A 10,252-nucleotide genomic window follows, 5' to 3' on the forward strand; every position below is an offset into this window, starting at 1 on the left:
GCCCGTTGCTGGTTGGCTAACTAGCAACAGGGTCTTGCCAGCCAATGGAATTGTGTGATTACAAGCCAGGGGAATCCCATAAAAGAGGGCTCCCCTGGCCCAGAGAGCCAGTCCGGATTTACTTTATGCCTTGCCAATAAACCAAGAGCTGACTGTCACTCGACTCGTGTCTTACTGCCTGCGCGATCTAACAGTATGCCAAAAGCATACTGTCAACTCAGCAGGAAAATTTATTAGGGATCTTTCTGTCAAACTTTTCTGCTGAACTTTTTGGCCAAGATTCTGTTACATTTCTCTGGAAACTAGCCGCCTTATATTCCTCCTCTGCAAAAACATTTGCTTACTCAGCAACAAGCAGTCACTCAGTCATCCACAATGGAGAATCAGTAATTACCACAATTCATTTCTTTTTACCTGTTTGTTTGTTTGCATTTATTTCTACCCATCCCACTAAGTCTGGCTGGAGGGGCATCCTCCTGGTGCTGTCAGCTAAGGTGTGTTGATTAGTGGGGCCCAGGAGAAAGGCTTTTTCTACCATGATGTCCATCCTTTGGAACATCATGCCACTTGAGATTAAGTTAGCTCTGACCATGCTGGCCCTTTGCAAGGCTCTAAAACCTTGGTTTTATGCCGTGTCCTGGGCCCCCAAGTCTGTGATAGTAGCCATCTCTTGGCTTTGTTGACAGTTATATTTTTTAATTATTATGTAAGCTATCCAGAGTATCTCCACTTATGCGAGATACATAACTATATAAGTAAAAAAACAAACAAACAAATAATTTTCTTGAACTCTGTTACTGTTACAGCTACATATAGAACTTTTCTGGTCAGTTTTTTGTTTTCCTTGTCTATTCCTACTCTTGAACTCCACTGACAAATGATAATTTCTTATAGTCGTTTGCTCAGTGATAGACTTCTCGTTCTTCATGGTGTTGTCTAATTATATTTCATAGCCAATGGTTATCCCTATATCTTATATAGGCTGTCTTACCAAACCTCATAAATTGCTTTATGTGAACAAGTCTCTCACAGCAAATTTTGTTCTATAAATCTTTATAGAACATCTTTAAGTAATTTTATTATCTGTAATCACATCTTTAAGTAATTTTATTACCTGTTTCCCAGTAGCCCCTATCTAAACTAAAAATAAAAAATAAACAAGGTACTTTAACTTTCCATCCACAGGGAAGAGAAATCTTGACTATCCTTTTCCGTACAAGTTTAAAGTATATTTTTTCCAAGTAACTGATATTATACTCAATAGCTGTATGCACACTACAGGGTTTTCCATGGTTAACTTAACTAAGGTTTATGGAATTAGCTGATTTATGGGTTCGTGCCACCCACTGAGATAGAAACTGCCCATTCCCTTTTCACCCTATGTGAATCCAGTCAAATATTTCAGTGGCTATGATCATTATGCTTGCACATTAAATACTTGGTTGGGATATTTTGCAGGGTAGTAGGTTGTGTCAACTCAACTACTTGTGGATTTTCAATAAACAGTTAAATAAAACATAGTTTAGCCTGTAAACTATCTCTTTGAAAACAAAAGTTCCAGGTCCAGGCCTGCCATTTTTAGCAATTGATCTAGGAAAGCCTTTTGTGCCTTAGAGTGGCATTGCCTATCCAAGTAGATCCAAGCAGCTCATATTGGGTTTACTTAGCCATATTTAAGCAGTTTCATAATTAACGAATTAATTTTTATCTCTCCCCCCCCCACCCCTTCAATTTTCCTACAACTGAATGCTTGAGCAATACAGTTGGATAGTTGTTTACCCCAACTTGCTGGTCTCTAGTTCCCAAAGATAATGTTATGAGGCCTGTTGGAAAGGTTGAAAGGAAGAGACTGTTTCTTCTGAACGTGTGTCTGAACGTTGTTTTTGTTTTCAAAAGAGAACTCTTTCACGAACTTTGCTAAACTCCAGCTTCACAAAGCTGAAGCTGCAGTTCCAAGTCTTATGTGCCGGGGTAAGGAACTCCACCTTCTTCTCTTGTGTATATGTTAATGGAATTATTGTGTAATAAGTAGGCCCAAATGAGTTTAGCAACTTACATAACAGGATTTCTAGGAGCTGGCTTGGGGGCAGAAGATCCAAACGTTCTTTTGAATGTACATTTATAAACTGCCTTGGAAGAACAGCTGTATGAAGTTTAGGCCAGAAGCTGCACTGAAGCTTGTTGAAATCTTTGTCATAGTGAGTTAGGAATTTTAGTTTTAGTTTTATTTATGCAGACAACCCTGCAGGGAAGGGGAATATTATTAGGCACATGAGAAATTATCATATTAAATGTGTTTGTATTAGAATAAATCAGATTAGTTTTTTGTCCTATGAAAATCTGCTTTTTTGCCTTGGATGACTCCAATACATCATTCAAAGGCTAAGCAGGAAATCTTAGTGTAGGAATTTTACAGGAGTCATAAGAATAAATTATCTTCCCACTCTTGGTGTAGCTCTAATAAGCATAGGTTGCTCATATGACATCTACTTTAACCCAGAACTTTTTTCTGTACATTGAATATCGAACCTATGGTTCTTACCTACAGAAAATTCCAACAATAGGTTGCTTTACATGGAAACATTAGGTGGATAATTTTCTGGGTCTGCTAAAATAAAATGCCAGTCAGATTTCTGATTCTTAAACTAAAGACATTTTTTAACTTAGAGCTAGATTTCTTTTCATCCTTATCTATGCTAGAGATTTAGTCCTTAAACTATACTCTAGCCTTAGACACATATACTATTCCAGTTTAATAAAGACTGGAAGGAAAGAAGTCCTTCATACTTTGTTCTTTCATATTTTCATTACTGATATGGATGAAGGGTGGAAATCAGATCATACAAAATTGGATGAGACAGCTAATAATTTAGAATAGAGAAATAAAAATTAAGACAGTTTTGGTATGCTGGAGAAATGAGCTGAAATTAACAGAATAAAATTTAACAGAGGGTAGTGCAAAGTTATTTACTTAAGGGGAAAATGCACAGATATATGATGGTTTTGTGTGTGTATCTTGACTCCAAACACACATATGTTTGGGAGGAATGTAAAGAGTTAATTAAAGGGCAACGAAAGGCAGAAAGTGCTTGCAGTATTAAAAGCTAGTAAAAATTACATAATAGTGTCTCTCTCAGTTTCACTGTCACTTTCTCACAGCTGCTGAAGGCAAAAATTCTGTCAATACATTACAAAATACAAAATACAAAAATAAGATCAAAATAACCAGAAGCCACATCAAACAATCCATGCTGGAAAAGACGAGTAAAACTCATTGGGGTGAGAGAGGCTTGATGAATTAGTATAGAATTCTCTTAAAAACTGGCCCTAAACAGACTTGAGTAAAGTAAGATAGACACAAATCCAAAAATGCAAGTAGTACAGTACTGATATTAGCCAGCTTAGATGCTCCCAGAATACAGTAGCTATCCTAGCTAGGTAAGTTGAGAAAATGGTCCACTCATCCACCAAGCACTCAGATAGGAAGGGCTGGAATTCTGCCAAGTCTCCAACAATTCAATATGCTATTTTTCCTAAGATGCATAGGGCTTAGGTGCAAAAATTCTATAGTCTCTGCAACAGTGTTTCTCAATCTTGACTGCTTGAAGATGTGTGGACTTCAACTCCCAGAATTCCCCAGCCAACAAAGTTGGGAGTTGAAGCCCACACATCTTCAAGTGGCCAAGGTTGAGAAACACTGGTCTACAATATGGAAAAAAACTATGGCTGCTGGACCACAAAACTATGGATGACCTTTACATGACAGTAGAGAATTTCAATCGCCTGCATATGTTTGCTGCTACCTAGTAGACATCTGGAGCTTTCCAGTCTAGATCTACAGGCTCAGATAAAGAATAATTTCACTGTTCATATGGAAGAAATACATGGCTGAACAAATACATAGGAAGCATGTTCATATTGAAATCTATTCTCAGAGATTTCACAGTAGATGGGCAGATTTCCTAGTCATATTGAAAAACAAGTACTGTATTTTCAATGTACAACATAAGCAGCAATTATATGTTGCCAACATCAGCCCCTTTGGCATTTACGACCTTTCTGGACCCCCACTTTTTTCCTTCATACTTGTAAACCAATCACTAACTTTCGACGACAATCGACTAATGGAGGTACCGAAGGTTCAATTGACTAGTTTGGTGACTGGGACCTTTGATCTGGTTTGACGGTTTAACATGAGGAAACCTTCTTACTCGTTAATTCTGAAGTGTATAAAACCGACGTCATACACTACTGATTAAGACACAGACAGCCTCTCTTTTGGCAGGCCAGCAAAAAGCAGTTATTCTGGAAATAAAAAGTAAGCTAAAGAATATATAGTTCCATTATGAGGACAAAGTGAGGAGCTGGTAATGGATGGTAGTGGGAATGCTGGACTTCTTAACTCCTATTTTGTGCCTGTCTTCTCTCAGAAAGGCAATGGAGGCCTAGCTAGTTTGGGTTATGCTAGTATCCATGGGTATTGGAGTTGAGGAAAGGATAAGAGAGAACAATTTCTTCTTCCCCTTCCTCTTCGTCACGGGAGATTTTAAAGAAGAGACTGGACAGCCATTTGTCCAGAATGTATAGGGTCTCCTACTTGAGTAGAGGGTTGAACTAGAAGACCTTCAAGTTCCCTTTCTACTCTGTTATTCTGTGTTGTAAAGTGAAGGTTTAATCTGGTCAAGCCATGCTTATGTTCTTAACCGGGGTCATCATAGAGGACAAGACATGCTAAAATTGCCATCCAGATCTCTTTGTATTTGTCCTGCTTTTTTCAGATCGACTCTACTAATTTGTCTGCTTTTTTCAGATCGACTCTACTAATTATTTTAGTATTCTGCCCAGTCAGTCACCAGGGAAGGAAGAAGGAAGAAGGAAGAAGGAAAAGAAGTCATGAAATAGGGAAGGGGGAGGAATCAGATAACTGAAGATTTATCAGCTTGACCTCTGTACTGAGCAACGTCTTCAAACAGATTATTAAATAACATGTTTGTGATCAGTGGATAGGCATTGTTAGAGCAAAGTTTGTGAGTTTCTTCAGTTTCTTTCTTCTCAGCTGGGTAAGTGATGAGGTTTAGGTCCATCAATTTAATCAAGATACAATTTGTCCAGTGCCATTATTAAGAGTATGCAGAGTTTGCTCAAGCACAAGAAGAACAATTTTGGCAGTGTTTCCATGGGCAAGGAAATCTTGCCCAAGAAAAGGTAAAGCAAACTTATATAGCTAGTCTAGATACAAAGAAGCAGGAAAAAAAAGAAATTGCATTGGCTATTGTAAGCATCTTGTAAGTTTCATTCATTCTTGGACAACTAAGAAACCAAGAAGTCCTCTATTTGAGGTTATGCTTTTGAAAAATTCTTCTAGTAGTAACAGTGACTAGCACTGGGCTGTGATGTTAGCTACATCCTGGCACTGCAGGAATACCATAGCCTCTTGCCTGTGGGTAAGTGATCTCTTCATTTAAAGAGAAAATTGAGTTAACTGCTATTCTAAGATTCCAAATAGCTTCTCCAAGTTTACAGAAATAAGACAATTGTTGGTGTTTACCTATGTTTCTGCACTTATCATGGTGCAGTCTCTGTTGCCTACCCAATTCCTAATTACTGGTGTGCTGGCAATTTTGTATTGAAGTTCCACCCAGTCTTGCCAGCGCGATGGGAATCCCAGGATCTGGAAAGTGGGCATGTCCAGAATCCCTACAATGAGAACACTGTCCACTCTTCAACCCAAGGAAGTGAATCACTGTCTTTCTGGAAACAGCATTTGCTGTCTTGAATGACCTTTTTCTGCTCTAGCACAGGGATACAGCAACACTGCTTTCAGTTGCAAAGCCTCAATTGCAAAATTAGGTGATCAACAGAAAGTTCCTCTTGCCTCATTGCCACAATTGCACCCTTCATCTTGAATGCCTCTTTGATCTCTGACAACAGGAGAGATCTTTTATAGTTCAAGACCAATCCAATACATCTAGAAGCTCTAAAACTGGGAGAACTGGGCTAGAAAATTCAGGGATAGATGGAGTAACTTCTCTTTTAATATATATCCAAACATACTGTGTGGACATTCATAACTGTCAGAGTTTATGTGATTACTCTCCTGAAATTCAGAAATTTGAGAAATACATTTTAAAGAAAGATTGAACAAAATAGCAAGAGGGAGAGAGAGAGAGAGAGAGAGAGAGAGAGAGAGAGAGAGAGAGAGAGAGAGAGAGAGAGAGAACACACGCTACCCAAATGTTCTGTTTGCTCTATTACCAAAGTAACAACCAATCTCCCACAAGAGGAGCTGTGTAAAAACCTTATTCAGACAACTACAAATGCACTGCAGCAATCCAGAACACCAGAAAAAAGAAACAGGCCTCTATATAACATCTTCCAACAAAATGGATACAGCACAATTTTATCAAAAAGTGCCTGAGCACTCACCCACCAGAGCACAAACAACACAAGCTTTGAAAAAGAAAATACTACCATACATCAAAAATCTCAGAAATAACCAACAGACTATTACAACCACACAAACCAAAATCATTGTAGCACACAAACCATCTAAAGCCCTCCAAAACATCTTAAGTAAACCAAAAGACTCAATAGCTCAAGATGAAAAAAGTTGGAGTATTTGCAATATATAGTGTAAGGACTGTAACAGTCCCTATGTAGGATAGATAGGCAGAAGACTAGGAGAGTGCATCCATGAACACCAACTAGTAGTAAAAAACACAATGAAAACTTTTTATTCTCACAACACATGGACAAACTCAACCATAGTTTCAATTGTGAGCATCCTAGATCGAGCTAAATGCAAAAATTCTAGGGAATTCCTGGAAGTTTGGCTTCAGACAAATGAATCATCAATAGATGCATGGAGATAAATCACAATTACAGCCATTCAAAAGGGACAATAAATTAAGGAAAGAAAAAGACCAGAACAAATCCTTACCAGTAGCCAACATCCAGATAAGTGGAGATTAATAACAGAGAAACAGTAAAGCAGAAAACAATACCCTAACCAAGGCAATATTAAGGAGAAAACCATACTCCCCACCCCATCCCACTGTAGGGCAAGCTACTGTACATAAACAGAGACCAAATTCTATACTAGCCCTTACGATATTACCTAGTTCAGTGATGGCGAACCTTTTAGAGACCGAGTGCCCAGACTGCAACCCAAAACCCACTTATGCATCGTAGGGTGCTGGGTGGGTGTGGCCCATTGGGTGGGTGTGGTTGCGGTGGTAACAGCAGACTGGGTGGGACTAAAAAGTTCAATCAATCAATTCCAACTTTGCAAGATCTTTTTTTTTCCTGCAAGAAGTTGAAATTGATTGATTGATTGAACCAATTTTTTTTGTACATGGCGGCGGAGGCCTAAAGGGAAAAGGTTTTATAAAACCCAGCTAAAGGCCTAGGACTGGGCCGATGGCGCGCGAGCCCACAGAGAGGGCTCTGAGTGCCGCCTCTGGCACCCGTGCCATAGGTTCGCCACCACTGACCTAGTTGTCCCTATAGAATAGAATAGAATAGAATAGAATAGAATAGAATAGAATAGAATAGAATAGAGCTGGAAGAGACCTTGGAGGTCTTCTAGTCCAGCCCCACCGCTCAAGCAGGAGAACCTATACCATCTCAGACAAGTGACTGTCTAGTCTCTTCTTAAAAACCTCCAGTGATGGAGCACCCACGATTTCTGAAGGCAAGCTGTTCCACTGATTAATTGTCCTCACTGTTAGGAAGTTTCTCCTTAATTCCAGGTTGCTTCTCTCTTTGATCAGTTTCCAACCATTGTTTCTTGTCTTACCCTCTGGTGCTTTAGAGAATAATTTGATGGCCTCTTCTTTGTGGCAGCCCTCAAATACCAGAATACTGCTATCATGTCACCCCTGTTTCTTCTTTTCTTTAGACTAGCCAAACCCAAGTCCTCCAGAGTTCTTCATATGTTTTAGTCTCCGGGCCTTTGATCATTTTAGTTGTTCTTCTCTGAACTTTTTCCAAAGCCTCAACATCATTTTTGTAGTATGGTGACCAAAATTGGTTGCAGTATTCCAGGTGTGGTCTTACTAGAGTTTTATAAAGTGGTAATAATACTTTGCGTGATCTTGATTCTATGCTTCTTTTTATACAACCCAGGATTGTATTAGCTTTTTTGGTGGCTGCTGCACACTACTGGCTCATGGTCAAGTGATTGTCCACTAGGACTCCAAGGTCCCTCTCACAGTTACTGTTTTTGAGCCAGGTCTCACCAAATCTATATTTATACCTTTGATTTTTCCTGGCTAAATGTAAAACTTTGCTTTTTTCCACATTAAAATTCATTTTGTTGGATAGCGCCCATTGTTCAAGTTTGTCAAGATCTTTTTGGATCCTGAGCTTGTCTTCTGAGATGTTGGCTATTCCTGGCAGTTTAGTGTCATCTGCAAATTTGATGAGTTCCCCTTCTGTTCCCTCATCCAAGTAATTTATGGTACATAAATGACTGGTACATTCCAGTCATAGGTTTTGTCCCACCAGGTTTCTGTAATGCCAGCTATGTCATACCCACCCTCGTGTACTATTGCTTCTAGTTCACCCTGTTTGTTTCCCAAGCTTTGAGCATTGGTATATAAGCATTTAAGACCTTTATGCCTGTCTGTGGGTATATTTCCTGCATCTCCTGAATGCTGTTTGAGTTTTTCTTTTTTCTCACCACTCCCTACCTCATTGTTTGATTTGCTTTCTTGGGATTTATGACTGGTTTTGTGTTCTAGAGATTCTAAAGATTGGTCACCCTTCCCCCTCAATTTTAGTTTAAAGCCTTCCTGATGAGTTGGGCCAATCTTTTTCCGAGTACATTTTTCTCTGTTTTCGTGAGGTGCTTTAGAACTGTCTGTATTAATTGAAGTTCCTTAGAGGGTGTGAAGGTGGGTGTAGCTCTGCTGGTGTGCCTTTGAATCACTTGATTCCTGTCAACTACATGAACAAAACCATGCAGTTTTCTTGGCAACATTAGAATGAATGCTAGTTATTCTTTCTAGGGCTGAGAAAGAGTGACTGGCTCAAAGCCAGCCAGCTGATTTCTGGATCTAAGGCAGAATTTGAATTCAAGCTTTTAGTCCAGTGTCTTTAACTATGACACCAAATTAGGTCTCTTGGAGTTGTAGTTGAGCAATATTGGGAAGATCCTAGATTGGTTAAATAAGAAGTTGATCCCGAACAGAGAAGGGGGAAGAATGCTACTGTTGGGATATGAGATGATTTGGTGTTATCAACAGAAAAAATTAAGGTGCGTGTGTGGGTAGTGTGTAGGATTATGCTTGGCTCTACAGGATATAACTATTCTGCTTTTAGAGGTTCTATTTTGCTCTTGGGTTGAAAAATCATGAAACAATTCTCTGTCCATAAGTTGGCCTGATCAGCTTCTCTGGGATGGGGGAGGCAAGGGCAAGAAAGACTGGGGAACTTGTCTTCCGTGATCAAATCTCCAAATGGAAAAAGTGATCATTCCATGAAATCAGTTAGCCTGACATTCTCAAAATCAGTGGCTTCACCCTCCTTATGCAACAGTGAATTCTGTAAATTGTGTGAAGAATTGTTTGCTCTTTTGTATAATTTATAGCTTCTTCATTTATTGCTTATCCACTTTATCTGAGAGTTATTAAGCAATATAGAGTAGGAGGAGTTTCCAGTGACATGGAACTATAAGACCAGGAGAATAAGTACAAGAAAGGGAGGTCATAGATGAAACAGCAAGGGAGTAGTTTTGTTCTCGGCCCTCACACTCTAGCAGACTCCAAGAACTCTGAGCCAAATTTCTGCTGAGATATGAAACTGAACCTGAGCAATGTGATTTCCCCTGGAGAAACCCCTAAGAATCAGCAGAAATCCCATTCAAGTGATCCTGGCTGTAACACTGCAGGCTGAATGTACAAACATCTCTTCTTGCAACACGTATTTCTGAGATTGTGCCACTTGTCAATCGAAGTAGCTTAGCGAGCAAGATGTCTTGCTACTTCAGAGCTAAATCCCAAAGTTTGGGGACTGCCCTGCAGGAAGTTTTCTAATCCAAGTCAAAATGAGCGGGAGGGTACACGAGCCTGGCTCCAGGGAATTGTAAACGCTTCTTTAGGGGAGGGTGCCTTTCCCACGGCCTTAAAGGAGGCGGTGGTGAGGCCCCTCCTTAAGAAGCCCTCCCTGGACCCAGATGTATTGGCCAACTATCGCCCGGTCTCCAACCTTCGCTTTGTGGCGAAGGTTGTTGAGAGTGTGGTTGCGCAGC

The sequence above is a fragment of the Protobothrops mucrosquamatus genome, unplaced genomic scaffold (assembly GCF_001527695.2).
Source record: "Protobothrops mucrosquamatus isolate PMUCROS unplaced genomic scaffold, P.Mucros_1.0 scaffold1633, whole genome shotgun sequence".
Classification (NCBI taxonomy): domain Eukaryota; kingdom Metazoa; phylum Chordata; class Lepidosauria; order Squamata; family Viperidae; genus Protobothrops; species Protobothrops mucrosquamatus.